The 17,654-nt window shown below is 47.1% G+C and overlaps 1 protein-coding gene across 1 annotated transcript in view; it reads right to left on the bottom strand.

The window, feature by feature from the left end:
- LOC126547400 (uncharacterized) overlaps positions 1-11,471 on the bottom strand; it is a 45,024-nt gene extending 33,553 nt beyond the window's left edge. Inside the window, exon 1 of the mRNA XM_050195386.3 lies at positions 11,292-11,471. The gene's annotated coding sequence lies outside the window, so the exon portion shown is untranslated. The remainder of the gene's footprint in view (positions 1-11,291) is intronic.
- Positions 11,472-17,654: the final 6,183 nt, after the last annotated feature.

Consider the following 17,654-nt stretch of genomic DNA (forward strand, 5'->3'; position numbering starts at 1 on the left):
ATTTAGGGTGCTCTGAGGCTTCCCATTATTTTTCCCAGGGTTTCAAGGTCTGGGACATTAATTTAACGTAAAAAAATAAAAAGTCGGAAATACCATCCTTTAACCTTTAACCTCCTTTAACCTGGGTCTAACTAGAAAGATTTGTAATAAAGCAGGCGGCGCAGTATCGGCAAGTACTTCGGCAAATAATTCTCACGTCCCTTCTCCGCATTACACATCTACATTGCGGTAAAGCCATTATTATCCGGAACAGCACGCTTTCAGTTATTTCGTTTCATTTACTGAACATAATGAAAGTCCGGTTTAAAAATATAAAATTGCTATTATCTTGTCGCTGGCCCTTTGTTCTATGCCCATGCAATAGCAGCTGCAGCCAGAGGCTGGACTCTTCATCCACCGTCTAGAAGTGTAGCTTACTTCGGTGGATTCTGTCCTGAGAGGCTCTCAGGCGCTGTCTAATTTGGAACATTGTAGATATATCTGTCGTTTAATTTCATATTGCTGAGCAAGTGCGGTGACGACGTCGATGCTTGCTTGATTGTGCTCATGCGATCTCAACCGATTAATCGCGACAAACAGTATTAATTGTGATTATATCATTAATCGATTAAACGTAAGCTTAAATGACCAATCCCCTAGCCCTATCGTATACTAAACATTAGGTGTCCCTCTAAGTTTGATTCCTACTCTACAGACACTGTACGACGGCTCATAGACTATTGACAATGTTCCAAACATTGACCAGGAGGACACGATCGGAATCGCAACCTGAAGTCAGCGCCAGTCAAGCGAAGTGCCGCGAGTGCGTCTCCGTGAGAGCGCAGTTCCTGACATACGCGTCATTAGAGAATTTCACCTTGCGTGACATGTTACCATCTACAGAATACCGGAGATGTAGACGTCAACGTCAGCACTGGTAGTCCCATTTGATACCGTATGTTCAACCACAGCGCATTATACTATTATTGCAAGGATAGACCATGATGCAGTTTATCTGGTGGCCTAAAGGTATTGACAGGCACACTCATAAATGAATAGCGTTTTTTTTTTTTTGTTGTCCTTCGTCGAGAACAGCGGAAAAACATTTCTGACACTATGTGATTATACAAACAACCACAATACCACGCTACTACGCTACTGCTGCTGCTGTTTACGTCACTGGTGTTTTCGTATTCCGTAAACTACAATACGTATGCTGATGGTATAAAACTCTTTATTACACCTATCGGCAAAATAAGAAATCAGTTGTATCTCCAAACTTGAAATGCGGCTAGGGGCTGATGACAATAGTTCGTGATTCCGCCCGTCTCTCCAAGGGTAAAATTATGCAACCCCGAGAATTGCGGAACAGGCCAGAGAGCACAAAGAAATGCATCTTCGAACAGCCTTGGTTTTTTTTTTTTTTTTTATCGTGCAGATCCCACGCACTGTGGGATTTAGGATAAACGACGCTTTGGGTACACACACGGCCTCTACGGCCGAGCGAACGCCGGTGCACCATGCCAACTCCGCCGCGCGTGCTCTCTCAACACCACTTAGGTGGCCAGTTGTCTCCACTGCCCCAGCCTATAGTGCTTGGTGACGTGATAGATTGCGTCAACCAGTCGGAGTATTTCTCCTCTCACCCTTCCTCCTCTCCGCACGTCTCCGCTCCTCATCGTCCGGCGTCCACACCCTGATCTTTACAGTACCACCACCACCACCAACTACTACAACATCAAAACCCGTAGGATGCCACAACGAAAGCTTCGCTTTAACCGAGTACTGGCGAATATTTTAGCTGTTCAAGCTCTACCACGCATTCCTTGCAGGTAAAATTGGACGTATACGGCGTATTCGATTGGTCACTTTCGAACTCTCTGAAAAGTGGCGGCGCATTCGGGTAAAAGAACTCGACTGCTCCAAGTGGTTCACATGATTCTCTCAGAACGTCATCCTCTGTCTCGGAGCGCTCCAAACCGATCTGACCACGAAGTGAGAGGCGCATGAGAGATAATATACGGTGATCATCATCACGCAGGCGTCCGAAGCAGCTATAGTTGCTTCGGGTGCGATGTTACGCTACTTATTGCACCATACCATTTAAACTGTGTTTCTTAATCTGTGTATTCTACTAAAGCCACAATTAAGCAGCTTGCAAAAAAAAATGCTGTAGTATTCTTATGTCTGTACTAGAACCTCGTTCACTTTCGCATTTGGTCTTATGTTTCTCGAATATATTTTGATTAAAATGAAATTGCTATATTTTTGTCTGTATTCCTGCTTTTCTTTACATTGAGCTACATGTGTGTTACTTTGTGTCACTTTGTGGTAACACGCGTTCGACGTGTATACGATGATACTTCTTGTTATACCCATTTTGTATTCGCCTTTTTTTTTTGTAAAGGTAACCAATATTTTTGCCCTGCGCTTACGTTCCCGTCCGTCTGCGCCAAGTTGAAGTGACCGTAGGTCTCCTCAAGCCGTTTTGTTGCTTTTAGTCCACGGCCCTCAACATATGTGTTTTTCTGATTCTGGTGTAGGAATAGAGTGATTTGAAGGTCGTCGTAATATTGCTTCAACATCAGCGACAGTGTAAGCACGAACAGTAGCGACAGATAATTCAAGTGCAAACGCATTTCTTTGAACAGAAACGTACGTTACCGCAGATGGGTTCTGCATGTCCTCAATATACGAAACAGTAACGTCGTAGTAAAAGTGACTCCAAGAGGGGTACCATTCTAGCCACCCTGAGGAAGAGCAGCGGGCTTTTGTGACCTTGCCCCACCTGAAAGAATGGTGAGCACGCGCTGTATGCGGAAGAGCGTTGCCAGTTGAAGGAGGAATGAGCATGGTGGGCAGGCCATTAGAGCGACGCCATAGAGTTTCTCACTATAACACCTAGAGGGGAATCTGGCGCCACCGTCTATGGGAGTTTCTTAAGGGGCGCCGTGCCGTCATGGGAATATAAGACCATTTTTTCGTAGGCGCCGCCATATTGTGAACGCAGTGGCGCCACCTATGAGCAGCGCCATACTGGCTTGGATAAAAGCGGTCTTTTGCATGGCAGACCGTTTTTTCGTAGGCGCCGCCATATTGTGAACGCAGTGGCGCCGCCTATGAGCAGCGCCATACTGGCTTGGGTGAAAGCGGTCTTTTGCATGGCAGGTATACGCTCGGCGGTAGGTTCTGGCGTTTGTTTTCGCGGTCGTGCGGTCTGTTTAGTACGACGTGCGTCTTCTACGTGGTAAACGGTTCTGTGAGACGTGCCGAACTGGTTTAAGGCGTCATGGCCGGAATTTCTGCTGGCGTTGAGGTGGACGGAACACGCAGCGCGATGTGTGCGCGCATATTTGAGCCTACAATCAGCCTCAGATATCAATTGTGTATTTATGAATGTTCCAATCACTGATGTCACCTTATTGCAGTATTATCCTCTATTTCTGAGCTACGGTTTAGGAGCCATGAAACATACGCGACGATTGTAACAGCATGGGTACCATTCTGCTACGAAAGGCCGGAGCTGTGATGTTATACTTTGACAAGCGTTCAAACTGTTCGCTGCAGGTTACATTACGTGACTACTTCGTTGGATGGATGAGGTTTCCACCCATGAATAAAATAGTTTTGGCTAGTAATAGCAGCATACCTTACAGTCTGAAATAAGCTTGTCCAGCAAAGCGACCGTTTACGAACTGCGCGAGCGTCCTAATTAAGCAGTAGTAGGTGCTGGATTACAGATATTTTTGTTCTATATAGCGCATGGTCCAAGCATATGGCATCAGCGGTTATATATTTATAAACGTTGTGCGGCGTTAGCCCGTTTTCTCTTGCTTTTTAGAGAAAGAGGATGATAACCGAATTTTTTTTTTTCGGTTGTGTTCGTTCAGTTCTCTACGACGCACTCACACGTATTACAGAAATTTTGCGCTCAAAAATAGCCATCGCATTTTTTTTTATGCGAACCCTCTCATATATTATGGCTGTATACAGGCCAAAAAGGCAATGCCGAAGCACACAGCTTATATATGTATCGTGCTGGCTCACCAACCGCAGTGATCGCTGTGTTGAGCAGCGCCATGGGCCTCATGCAGCAAGGCTAGCGTAGACATATGGTAATTTCAAGCATACTAGACTTGAAATGCGTGAGAACGATGCCGGTGTATCACAAATATTTGATAGCGCCTGCCGCTCAGATGTTTCGTGGTTGCCTTAGGTTGGCCGTGCACTAGCATGCGCTCTTATGTTTTACTCCCTACGCCAATCGATCAGACAGTGGGCTGATTTACCATTTAATGCTGGTAATACAGAGATGCCGGTTTTCTTTGTTGAATTAAATTCGATACAAGCAATATAGTAAACAACACATACACACACCGCGACTGATAATGCGCGTGCACCGCGGCTGATTATGCGCGTCACATTTTTGCGCCCCCAAGACATATTTCTGACTGCAGTAGTTACCGATGCACCGAAAGGCTTCCCTGACGACCTTATATGAACGAACATGGCGTAAATTTCACAAAGTAAGATTTAAAACATCTCGAAATCGTTCCGCAGCACGCGACAGCAATACTTTCAAGCAGCGCCACGCCGGATCGCCCAAGCCAGAGAGGGGGAAAGGCTCTCCGCGCGCCCTATCCTCCTCGCCCGATGAAACGGTCTATACGCTCGGCGGTAAGTTGTGGCGTTTGTTTTCGCGGTCGTGCGCTCTGTTTAGTATGACTTGCGTCTTCTACGTGGCAAACGGTTCTGTGAGACGTGCTGAAGTGGTTTAAGGCGTCATGACCGGAATTTCTGCTGGCGTTGAGGTGGACGGAACACGCAGCGCGATGTGTGCGCGCATATTTCAGCCTACAATCAGCCTCGGAGATCAATTGTGTATTTCTGAATGTTCCAGTCACTAATGTGACCTTATTGCAGTATTATCCTCTATTTCTAAGCTGCGGTTTATGGTCCACGAAACATACGCGACGTTCGTAACAGCGTGGCTACCATTCTGCTACGATAGGCCGGAGCTGTGATGTTATACTTTGACAAGCGTTCAAACTGTTCGCTGCAGGTTACATTGCGTGACTACTTCGTTTGATGGATGAGGTTTCCACCCATGAATAAAATAGTTTTGGCTAGTAATAGCAGCATACCTTACAGTCTGAAATAAGCTTGTCCAGCAAAGCGACCGTTTACGAACTGCGCGAGCGTCCTAATTAAGCAGTAGTAGGTGCTGGATTACAGATATCTTTGTTTTATATAGCGCATGATCCAAGCATACGGCATCAGCGGTTATATATTTATAAACGTTGTGCGGCGTTAGCCCGTTTTCTCTTCTTTTTAGAGAAAGAGGATGATAACCGATTTTTTTTTCGGTTTGCGTTCGTTTAGTTTTCTACGACGCGCTCACACGTATTACGGAAATTTTGCGCTCAAAAATAGCCATCGAATTCTTTTTATGCGAACCCTCTAATATATTATGGCTGTATACAGGCCAAAAAGGCAATGCCGAAGCACACAGCTGATATATGTATCGTGCTGGCTCACCAACCGCAGTGATCGCTGTGTTGAGCAGCGCCATGGGCTTCATGCAGCAAGGCTAGCGTAGACATATGGTAATTTCAAGCATACTAGACTTGAAATGCGTGAGGACGATGCCAGTGTATCACAAATATTTGATAGCGCCTGCCGCTCAGATGTTTCATGGTTGCGTTAGGTTGGCCGTGCACGAGCATGCGCTCTTATGTTTTATGTTTTACTCCCTACGCCAATCGATCAGACAGTGAGTTGATTTACCATTTAATGCTGGTAATACAGAGACGCCGGTCTTCTTTGTTGAATTAAAACCGATATGAGCAAAATAGTAAACAACAGATACACGCACCGCGACTGATAATGTGCGTACACCGCGGCTGATGATGCGCGTCACATTTTTGCGCCCCCAAGACATATTCCTGCCTACAGTATAATCACTGATGCACCGAAAGGCTTCCCCGACGACCTTATATGAACGAACAAGGCGTAAATTTCAAAAAGTAAGATCTAAAACATCTCGAAATCGTTCCGCAACACGCGACAGCAATACTTTCAAGCAGCGCCGCGCCGCGTCGCCCAAGCCAGAGAGGTTGAAAGGCTCTCCGCGCGCCCTATCCTCCTCGCCCGATGAAACGGTGTCATAGAGTTACTATATATGTGTCTGCGACGCTGGTGTTGTAAGAAGCTTCGTCTAAAACGTGTATATGGCTACACAAATAACGCGTTCTGTAAGTAAAATCTTCATAAAACATTTCCATTCACGCAAATTGCATCTACTCACCTACAATGCATGACGAAGGGAAGAAAAGCAAGAACAGACAACAAACTGTTTCAAAGCGAGCGCGAATCTTGTCGTCTGTCCTCAACTTTAGTGACCCGCTGATACTTTTTACGTATCATATAATTGTACATGCAATAACAAGTTCTCATAGTTAAACAAAACCTGTTTTTGTGTAATAATAAAACTAAAACAGCTTTTTACGTGTAGTTTTAGTAGAATATGAATCATTGTGACAGACGGAACGGTGCTTGCCTGGCTCTCCGAGAACGATGCCAATCCGAAGTAACAATATACCGGCATTCCCGTGCATACCACAGCGCAGCAGCGCCAGATTTCCCTCTAGGTAATAGAGAGTTTTAGTTTAGGGGACGCAAGGCCTTGGGGCCCCTAGCGCTTGGGTGCGTTTGCGTACGCAAGCAGAAACACGCTATAGACCGTTTCATCGGGCGAGGAGGAAAGGGCGCGCGGAGAGCCTTTCCTCCTCTCTGGCTTGGGCGATCCGGCGCGGCGCTGCTTGAAAGTATTGCTCTCGCGTGCTGCGGAACGATTTCGAGGTGTTTTAGATCTTACTTTGTGAAATTTACGCCATGTTCGTTCATATAAGGTCGTCAGGGAAGCCTTTCGGTGCATCGGTAACTACTGTAGGCAGAAATATGTCTTGGGGGCGCAAAAATGTGACACGCATAATCAGCCGCGGTGTACGAGCATTATCAGTCGCGGTGCGTGTATGTGTTGTTTACTATTTTGCTTATATCGATCTTAATTCAACAAAGAAAACCGGCGTCTCTGTATTACCAACATTAACTAGTAAATCAGCTCACTGTCTGATCGATTGGCGTAGGCAGTAAAACATAAAACATAAGAGCGCATGCTCGTGCACGGCCAACCTAAGGCAACCACGAAACATCTGAGCGGCAGGCGCTATCAAATATTTGTGATACACTGGCATCGTTCTCACGCATTTCAAGTCTAGTATGCTTGAAATTACCATATGCCTACGCTAGCCTTGCTGCATGAGGCCCATGGCGCTTCTCAACACAGCGACCACTGCGGTGGGTGAGCCAGCACGATACACATAGAAGCTGTGTGCTTTGGCATTGCCTTTTTGGCCTGTATACAGCCATAATATATGAGACGGTTCGCATAAAAAGAATGCGATGGCTATTTTTGAGCGCAAAATTTCCGTAATACGTGTGAGGGCGTCGTAGAGAACTGAATGAACATAACCGAAAAAAAAAAAATTCGGTTATCATCCTCTTTCTCTAAAAAGCAAGAGAAAACGGGCTAACGCCGCACAACGTTTGTAAATATATACCCGCTGATGCCGTATGCTTGGACCATGCGCTATATAGAACAGAGATATCTGTAATCCAGCACCTACTACTGCTTAGGACGCTCGCGCAGTTCGTAAACGGTCGCTTTGTTGGGCAAGCTTAATTCAGACTGTAAGGTATGCTGCTATTACTAGCCAAAACTATTTTATTCATGGGTGGAAACCTCACCCATCCAACCAAGTAGTCACGCAATGTAACCTGCAGTGAATAGTTTGAATGCTTGTCAAACAGCACAGCTCCTTTCGTAGCAGAACAGTACCCATGCTGTTACGATCGTCGCGTATGTTTTAAGGCTCCTAAACCGCAGCTTAGAAATAGAGGATAATACTGCAATAAGGTCACATTAGTGATTGGAACATTTAGAAATACACAATTGATCTCCGAGGCTGATTGTAGGCTCAAATATGCGAGCACACATCGCGCTGCGTGTTCTGTACACCTCAACGCCAGCAGAAATTCCGGCCATGACGCCTTAAACCACTTCAGCACGTCTCACAGAACCGTTTACCACGTAGAAGACGCACGTCATACTAAACAGACCGCACGACCGCGAAAACAAACGCCAGAACCTACCGCCAAGCGTATACCTGCCATGCAAAAGACCGCTTTCACCCAAGCCAGTATGGCGCTGCTCATAGGCGGCGCCACTGCGTTCACAATATGGCGGCGCCTACGAAAAAACCACTAGTTCTTGCGTACGCTAGCCGCTTGCGTCCCCTAAACTACACCTAAACTAGAACTCTCTAATATTGGTCTCGAGCTCCACCACTGGAAAAGCTGGCGCCACCATCGGCGTGACGTGCTAGCCGTGTGCTAGGAGGGATCATGTGGACATGGCCGCGTCGGCTGCTTCGGGCGCGCCGAAGCGAGCTGAAAACGAGTTTAAATTCCCTCGTACGCTGCGGTCCTCATTTAGTGGCGAAATTTTCCCCCTTCGAGTGTCTCCTCTAGAACGTTTCAAATCACTACAATAGGTAGTTGCTGCCTTTGAAGGCGCGCAACACGGTAGGCTACTGCTCGGTGCCGCAGGGCCGGACGCACGTAACGGAGGCCGGTGTCAGCCTTATTCACACGTAGCTGCAGGACAAGAAGCTGCGTGAAGCTTGGCTCGCGAAACATAAAACCGGCAAACAGTCATCGGCTACAACTCGAGTATGCAGCAAGCACAGACGCGAGGAAGATTTCTGCTACGGCGCCCGGTCTGCGATGTTCTGAAAACGCGATGTTCTGAAAACGCGCACTGAGACGCTCGCCCGAGTCCGCTGCCGGACTAATGTCGTGACGGTTTGGTCCATGAATTTGTCGATGCTATAGATACTGGCAAGTTCAGTGGAGTGGAAAGGCAGCGGTAAGAAGCACATTTAAAAAAAGCATGGCATATGGTCATGTTTGTGTTATGAATTAATGCACTGGATTACAAAAAAGGAGCAGCGGGAAATTGCATGCTGAGAACACCGATAACATACAGTGCGACGCAACTCGAGAAATAATATTGAACGGTCAAAGAATTTAGAAGAAAAAAAAAGATTGAATCGTCGTGACGGCACATCACACTGCAGTTCCCGTAGGCGTCGAAGTCTCTACAATGAAATTATTTTTGAAGAGCTCTGATAGCGCCCACGCAACAATGGTTGCTTGTATACTGTCAAATGCTCATATTCTGCGGCCTAAAGCTCATGACACGGTGCGAAAACGCGCGCGCGGAGAAAGCGAAACAGTGCGCGGACAAGCATGCAGACGCGCAGTCGGTCGCTGCGAATCTGCGCGATCGCTGCATTGAGGCTTCGTTCTATTACGCTCCATTTAGTTATGCAAACACTATAAGAACATATTTCACATAGTTTGGTCTCAGCGTTTACCTACCTTTCACGCAAGAAGCCGGTTCGGGAGACTCCATCGCGGCGACCGCGCGCAGTGGCGTTCACTGTACGTATTCGGTAAAGAGATAGCGTCTGTAAACGATTGTGTGCTTTCAGTTTGCCCAAGATTATTATTTAGACAGTAAGAAACTTCTCTCGTTTCGAAAGTACTTACAGAAATGTCCGGGAGAGCTCGCGCGTGGTGTTTTCAGTGAGCGCTGACAGCAAAACCTATGAGGACCGCGCCGCGCCTCGTGATCCCTCATACTACGTCAGCGAGGCGCTTCCGATAGATGGCGACTCCGTAACTCCTCGCCGCCAATAGTGAGGTACTCTATGAGCGACGCTGATTGATTCGAACACCACGGCGACGTAGAGTCACTGCAGTGACTCTACGGCGACGCTGTCTGGAGCGCTGCGTCCCGTCCGAGGCAGGCAGACGCTGCAGTAGCGCTGCACAAACTTCACCGCGCGGCCGATTGGGCGCGCGGGCCTAATGTGCTGCCTAGACCCCCGCGCATGCAGCGGGCGCGTTTCATATATAATTATGTATAATGTATAATGTATTATGTATAATGTACTTTATGAATAATTAAACTTATACATACAACTACCGCTCTGTAATAACCATCTGAGCATCCGGGAATTCTCATGCCGTGGAATCGAGTGCGCCGCACGTGTAGTCAAGTGGTACAATGCTTCCGCATGCACCTTCCTCAGTGGCCCCATAATTATTATTCGTCTTTTTATTGGCTTACTCAGTATTTATCTATGGAACGGAAGAGTAAAACCAACTATAGATCGCGTATAAAAGGCCATGGATGGGTTCATTTTCTTTTTCAGCAACAAACATATTTAGTAAAGCCTATAGTTAGGTGAGGTATGTTGGCGTAAGTTCCGCGCACGAAGCGAAGACCACTTTCCAGAGTGCGTGATTTTGAAAGTTCAAAGACCTGTGAAATACAGGGCTGATATTTTCTGTACATTGACAGTTTCCTTTTCCGTGGGAAAGTTACTGTAGCATTTTTAGCAGTTCCAAATGGTTTCTAAATGTTTAGTGGCATTTTGAGCATTTCGCTTGCACCTAACAGGTGGTTTAATTTTTCGCGAAATTTAAGTCAATCCGCAAAAACAAAGCTTGACTCGACTCGTGTTTAATCAGGGCCCGTATTCACAGAAATGTTCTTAGGCTAAAAGCTGTTCAGCTGCCAGCCTATCAGGATGTCGGACGTATTTTTGGCGAAGGCAGCCAGCCAATACCAGAGAGAGCACTTGCGAACGAAAAGCTTTATGTATTCGAGCCCAGATTTTTGTCGAAAACGATATAAAACGACGACCTCTTTGACCTGTCCGAGTGAGAAAGGTCCGCAACACGGAGTGCTGCACAGAAGGGGTGCATGCCAACATCAGCAGAACAGTTGCCATTAAAAGTCCAAACTACACAGGTTCAAAAGTCAGATGACTTGCACTAACGTCATCATGTCAAAGGACCGTTGAAGAAACTGCGATTTTATAAAATCGGCTTGTCTCCTGCAGGGATAGAGAATTCATTATGGCACGGCAGTATTCGCGTTCGTTTCGTCACGCGCAAGCAGCCTGAATGTGTTGCGCTACCAGCGCGCCACCAACTTAATGGTAAGCAAGGTGTTGTGCGCGTGCGTGGCCTGTGCGCGTTAATGAAACGAATGTGCCGCATGCCAATAACTTCACACACTCGGCTCTCAAACAAAGCATTGGCGGTTCCCGCAGGAGCGCGTGTGCAGTGCCCTACTATGTACACTTGCTCACTTTTGAGCCCGTGCCTGTTCTTACTTGCGTGGGACTCTCTGGGAATGGTCCTGGCGCCCCTAGTTGTCCACGTCACTCGTCCACTGCTTGAAATGCGGGACACTCTTCAAGAGAACGAATCGGGAGGCCAAAATACGGATCACTTAGCAAGAAACACTGAGCCCTTACGTAAGTGATGATGATGACCTGAAAACTGTGGCGCGTATCCACTATCTGACCTCATCATCGTCGTCTTCCATATCAACGTTTGTATAGCGCCATACACGACCCGCGCAGCATGCCGTGCGATCTATTTTAATAGAAATGGTTAAAAAAGGATTTATTAAAGGGACACTAAATGAAAATATGAAGCCAACGCGGACTGTTAAAATACCATTCCAGAAAACTCGCAGCGCTTGTCTTGTGCCAAGAAAATACTTAGTTAAGACGAAAATCGCGTCTGAAGGGTCAGCAAACCTCTTGCGCAATTTAGTTCGCCGGCCACAGAGCGGGGGGAAGTGGTGACGCTGCATACGCCATCACCGCCATTTACTGCCATCGGTGAGTAAAACGGCGCCCGACAGTACAGTATTCTAGGCACTGTACCGACAAACCACGCTACGGTTTTTTGCGCAAAACGCAGCGCGCAGCCATGGAGAAACCGGGCCAAGACTTTATCTAACATCTATCACTTTACCTTGACTTAAAGGGACACTAAAGGAAAAATATCAAGACAAGATGAAATAACAGATTAGTGCTTGAGAACGTCTAAGGTGTCAATATTATCGCCAACAGAGCTCATAAACAGCTTTTCTGGACACGTACCAAGTAGCGACCCAAGCGGCCGCGGCACAAAGCTAGCTACGTTTTTCAATGGAACGAGCGGGTTTTTTCGCAAATAATTAAAGCTGCAGGCCGATTATCGAAAAAGGCAGGTGACATACATGTTCTAGAAGACAATGTATACGAGCCAAATCCAGTGATCACGCTGTGGAAAGCTAGAATTTTGTTCCCAGAGCGGTTAAAGATTCGGCAATGGAAGCCTATGGAAACGACAAAAAATTTGTACTCAATTTTTGAGACAAAAACGGCAGCTGTAATAAAACTATGGCTGCTACTGTAGCAGCCGCTACAGCGTATGTAGTCCGGAGACACGGCTTTCGATTGATACCCATCCCGACTCTCTACACATGGCGTAACACTATCCCACAAGCGATTTTTTGAAACACAGTCGTGCAAATGCACGTGGTATATATAAAAACCCGATCGTATCACGGCGAAAGCCGTGGCCGAGTGGTTTAATCACTCGCACCTATTGTTGCGCGTCATGTTGGCCGCGGTTCGATTGCGTGATATATTTTAAGGTGTAAGCCTTTAGTGGCTCATGAGTGTCCGGGCGCAGTCCGTGGTGGACGCAGGAAAGCGGGGATCACCGGCGAGGGGAGCATGGAGAGGAGGCGCCATGCCAGTAGCGCTGTGCGAATGGGCGCGTGGGAGAGCGCGGACATACATACACGCGGTGGTGCGCGCACATCGGCGACAAACCTCGCAGCCATACGGCACGGCTATGATATAGCATCCCATGCTCGTGGCCACGGCGGCGTCAGTTCGCAGAACAGTTCAGACAACAGCAACAAGGGCAGTCATAGATAGGCTTTCGCCTATCGCAGTTTAACGCCACGTAGGACTGAGTTCGACAGTCTCCCGCCAGATAAACTCAAGATTTAGTTTTGGTTTCTTCAGGGTCTTGATATTATATTTTCTATTTTTATTTGCTAAAACGTAGAAATGGGTTGTTTATTAGGTCATCGCTTTCATTATTATATTTTATTTCTTGGACAACATAGCAACAAGCATGCACATGTCTGTGTTACGTTAAAAAAAAAAAATTTGTGCCTATAATTGTAGCATTGAAGCACAGAGCATGGAGGAATTCTGGACATTGCACCTTCACCATCATGTGGAACTTCGCAGCAATGCACATGCGTAACTGAATGGGCAAAATTTTAAACAATTTTGTTTCTATATAATAGCTAGCCGAGTATCAACAAGCTTCAACTGTCTGCGCCAAGAGGGTAGTCCCTCGTAACATATATGCATTTATGGCACTTAGTCGGAACATTGGTGGTGCGCTGCGTTAAAGCAGTGTTTTGGTCGGTGATGGGCAGTTATGTGGGTTATGTCACACGACAGGAGCAAATGGTTTTGCACCCTCTCAGCCGGGGGCACATTGACTTGAACAAGCGCCAAATTTAAACCGTAAAGCGATTTATCACAGCTGGAGTTTGAACGGCAATTGCAGTGCGAGTATCATTCAGTCAGTTTGCACGCGCATGTTTTTTGTAAGGCAGCAGGAAAGGAAAGGGAGCGTATATGGGTGTGCACGCCTTGAGCGTGCTTGCGTGTGTACTTGCATTTGCGTGTGCGCGCGTGTTTGTGTCTCCGTATTTGAATCTGCATGTGCACGGGTGCGTGTATTCGTGTGCGAGCGTATGCGCGTCTGTGTGTGCGTGCGTGCGTACATTTTTGTGCGTGTGTGGACGCTTGGGCGCGTGTGAATGTGAATGCGGGCGAACATGTGTCGTATCTCTGTGTGCGTTTCTCTCTCTCTCTCTCTCTCTCTGTGTGTGTGTGTGTGTGTGTGTGTGTGTGTGTGTGTGTGTGTGTGTGTGTGTGTGTGTGTGTGTGTGTGTGTGTGTGTGTGTGTGTGTGTGTGTGTGTGTGTGTGTGTGTGTGTGTGTGTGTGTGTGTGTGTGTGTGTGTGTGTGTGTGTGTGCGTGCGTGCGTGCGTGCGTGCGTGCGTGCGTGCGAGCATTTCCCCGCTTACACTACTCACGGGGATGAATGGGATATAGTTTATTGAAACCCATATTTATACGGGACAAGAACGAATGACACTGCATTTATAGTATTACCTGTTTCTGAAAGCGAAATCAGCGCGGAAAAAAACGCCTCAGCCGTCAATATCACCGCCCCAGATTTCGCCACGATGGCACCGTTACCATCGGCACAGCTCCGTGAGCAGCCACCTATAGCTGTTAACCTTCGTTATCTTCCTTCCCTCGGCGGCAGCTCATTGTCTTGAAGCTGCAGCGAAGCGCTAAACCTGCATCATCATTGCGTCATGCATCGCTTCTGCGACCAAGCAGCTTTCGTCGGCGCACGTTCGCTCTACAGTGACATAGAAACTTTAAACTGCTTGCCTTCGAAAAAACAGCGTTAACGAAAATAGAAAGCGGACTGGCCACCAGGAACATGCTCATGGAGCCATACTATTGACATCACAAAAGGCTAGGTGCGGTTAGGCTGACTTTACAGACGTTCTTTTTCTGCGTCAGTTACGCTTTCTAAGAGTGTTTGGAAAATATATTTGTTCGCATGGCTGTTACAGAAGCATGTTTAATCAAAATGTCTTCGCTCGGCTAGATAATCTCGAGGACAAGCTCCACACTGCTAATTTTCTTTAGCCATTTAAGATCAATAATTGAAAATATAATTAACGTAGTTTCGTTAATTACGCACACAACGTCTCAACTTATTCCGTATCTAGAGGTTACCAATATGAACATTCGAATGATAAAACGATGTCACCAAGATTTACATTGGTTTAATATTTTTATTTGGTACGCTGACCATGCAATGCAAGCAGATCGCATGGTTGCTAACAATTGTCCACGTCATTGCACTGCGTCAGCAACATCGAAGGAGGTGCACGAGGAAAACTTGTGGATGACGCACGGCATTAACACACAGACATACGACCTCACTATGCAATGCTGGCACGCCTAGGGACAAATGCATACAAAACGAACAAAGAAACTTCTCCGTAATACGTCAGATGTTCAAAGAGCACGAGCCCCCAGATTTTCCCTATTGCACCTGCTCTTACTCGTGCCTGCGCATAGGTGTCAGGTAATTCCTGAAATGACCATCTCGTGGTTCCGCTCTCGCGCTTTTCTCTGGACACGCTGCTCCCTCTGGTGGCGCTGCTGAGAAGACCACGCGTGGACTCTGAAATGAAAAGCGTGGCGTGCTGGTGGGTGCGAACGCTGAGAATTAATTGTTCCCTCATTTGCCGCACACCCGAAAGCACATACTCAGTGACCCAAATTGGCAAGAGGTTTATTGAAGAGCGGCACATACTCAGTGTATTCATGGTGCAGCTCACTAAAGCGTTGGTGTGAAAGGCATTCATTGAAAAGCGGCACATACCCACATACACGTGCCCGGTACGCGTGCCCCCCCCCTCCCCTAGCTACGCAGCTGCCGGATATGTGCCACTGGGTATATGCCGCTTTAAATCTTTGAAAAGTTATTCGGTGTTGGACGGAATTCCACCAGCGTCTTATATATTCGGACACGCACCATGCACGAACATCATGGCAGTGGCGCTAGATGGCGCAGCTTGCCCAGAGGGTCATTCAGGTAGAGTTGCCACGTATTCCAGACGAGCGGGAACATATGGAAACCCTCCCTAACCAGCTGGTTTTGGCAGCTGCCAGCAGACGGCAAAAAAAGCTTACACTTGCGCTGTTGCGGCAGCAGTTTGCATCGCCTTAAACGAAGGAACTTGGATTTTTTTCTAAAACGGGCAATTAATTGTACCAAGTGTTGCAGTGAATGACCTAGACTCCATAATGTTTCTGCTAAATTTGAGAAATAACAGTGCTGTGGTAAGTGCAAAATCTTTTTTTTCGGAACTGCTAATCGAAATGTGCATGTCCCTGTACATACGCACCTAGGGGGTGGCGATACGGTATATCGATCGCTACATTGCTTCAGTGCTAATCACATTAACGTCATCATTGATCGGGAGACATGGGTTGTGCCACAATTTTTTAGAGCGCAGCTCTTAGGCGCCCATTCCTGCGGCGAGCGTCAGGGTCACTGTAATCAAGCCAACGAGCTCAGCGAAAAATGAGTGAAAGCGGCGTGCAGTGGGGATTGAAAATGTGGCGAGAGGGAAGAGGCACGAGGAGAAAAGTGGAGAGGGGGTGTAGTGGAACAATGAGACCGAAAGCAGAGGAGGGTATGGCGAAAGGGTGAGGAGGAACTGAAGTGCTGGCAGCGACCAGGCATGCCGCCAGCGTGAAAACAAAGTGCTGCCGTAAGCTTCCAGTGTTCACGCTTTCTTTCTGAACAATGAGCGACGCAACGGTGGAAATTCTTCACCTCATCTGCCGCTGCTGCTGACCAAGCTGCCTGAGCAGAGGCTCAGCACCGGCACCGACAGCACCCTATCTTTCACAATCGAATTCTTTGCCACAATATATCGCGAATTCAAAACACCTAAACAGCTGCGTTCAAAATTCACATTAGGGAGTATCGTAAATGTCAGTGAAATTTTTTTCCATCAGTGACGTGTGATGGAGGAGGCGAGACCTAAAAGCGACAATCTGCTTGCATGGTTGGGCTAATTTTGGTCACCACCTATACATCGGGCAGTGGCGGTGTGCAACAGCCAAAAAAAGTTACAGCGATGTTTCATTCCATGAATGCGGGTAACGAACAAGCATTACTCACGGACAGTCTAGATGCCTAGACTGTCCGCATTGCAGATCACTTTCAAGATAGGGTTTGCATGGTCGCACCATACGTAGCAGCTGCCGGAGTGGTGTATGCACCTGTGGGCGATAGTCATGTAAGTGAGCATGCTTTCACGCTGTGCATCCAAAGCTGCACCCTACAGCTGTACTGCGCATGCCTTGCATGCTTTCCACTTAGCCGGCTTTCCTCTCATGGTGTTGGCTGCCGATTCGACCCCCATACTGGCACGATATTAGCAGATTTTCGTTTCTCTATAAATCAGCATGTAGTTAGTGCCGAAAGTACTCTACAAGCGTTCATACATATATAACAAACAGCTGAATTGCTGTGGCAGGATTCAGTCATAACTCCTGAAACTGGGTCGCGATTTTGTAGCGACGCCTTCCACTTGATCCTACGACACTCTTATCATCCACAGTTCACAGCCGGCTGATCCCATTATTAAAGCGGTCGCTCTGACCACTGATGTAGCACGAGAAGGAATAGCATTGGGAAAGGCCTCGCTACAAAATGGCAGCCCTGTTCACTGTCGTGAAACTCATGTTATCTTTAAGTTGCGAGACTGAGCAGTCCATCCTTTCCATTTTATTTTTCTTCCGAGCTTCCGCCTAGAGTCCAAGCTCAACTTTTGCTTCTCTCCAATAAGTCTTCTTGGCAGCCACCACTTAGTTGGCACTTATTGCATCTGGCACAGTCATTTTGGTTCACAGGAGAGAAATGGTCACACATTGTTCATTCACCTGCCCCTACCTATTCCCTGGGCTATGGAAACGGAAGAGTGTCAGCACACTACCAGCAGTGGCTGTCTCAAATATTGCCAGCCATTGGGATGATTCAGCGAAAAGTTCAATACAAAATACA

Source organism: Dermacentor andersoni, chromosome 1 (genome assembly GCF_023375885.2).
Source record: "Dermacentor andersoni chromosome 1, qqDerAnde1_hic_scaffold, whole genome shotgun sequence".
NCBI classification, from domain to species: Eukaryota; Metazoa; Arthropoda; class Arachnida; order Ixodida; family Ixodidae; genus Dermacentor; species Dermacentor andersoni.